Raw genomic sequence first — 820 nt, 5'->3', positions numbered from 1 at the left:
CTTGCCGCGCCGCCGCATGCATAGGCGAGTCCGTCACACCTTGTTGCCCCCTGTCTATCTTAGGGTTGTGGCTCCGGGGTTGCGTGCCTCCCATTGGATGGAAAAACAAAATGTCCGCACTGCGCCTGTCAACCAAGCGCAATGCATGCGTTAGCGCTAGGCCGAGCAGGGCGTGGGGAGGGGGGGTCGTGACCCCCTCCCCATCCCCCTGCGAGGCCGAGCCTGGAACGAGCCGAAGCAGGCGGCGACGCGGCTGTCACATACTAGCTAGTCATTTGTGCATCATGTTTAAATTTCATTTAAATTTGAAATGAGGATTGGTGGAACCCTCAGAATCATTTTTGAAAATGACCCAAATAAAAATTTCTCCAAAAGGGTCCAAGAAAATGCTCATGTTGCTCTCTGGAAATATTGGACAGAGATAAAAATCAAACCAATATTTTTAAGAGCTGATAGGTATTTATTTTGGGCATTTGGAATTAAGACATAAATATTTGCTTTGGATATATATTGTTATATATATATAATATTGTCCAAAAATTATGCAATTTATAAAGGAGCTCTGGATTAATATAACTAGCTTCCATAAAAATGGCATAAGTAAATAAATTGATTTAGTATTATTACTAAATCAGAACAAATGTCAGAAAATTAGAAAACAAAAAAAAAGAGGGAGACTTACCTGGGCCTCCTCCCTGTGCAGCCCAGCAGCAGCAGGCCGGCCCAGCCAGCAGGCGGCCCAGCCCGCCTCCTCCTCTGTCGTCTTCGTCCTCGACAGACGGAGGGGAGCGTGCCCGGCGCGCGCGCGCGCCACCGCGCC

Source organism: Triticum dicoccoides, chromosome 3B (assembly GCF_002162155.2).
Source record: "Triticum dicoccoides isolate Atlit2015 ecotype Zavitan chromosome 3B, WEW_v2.0, whole genome shotgun sequence".
Lineage (NCBI taxonomy): Eukaryota > Viridiplantae > Streptophyta > Magnoliopsida > Poales > Poaceae > Triticum > Triticum dicoccoides.
The sequence above is the reverse complement of the archived record's forward strand: the minus strand, read 5'-3'. Positions refer to the sequence as shown.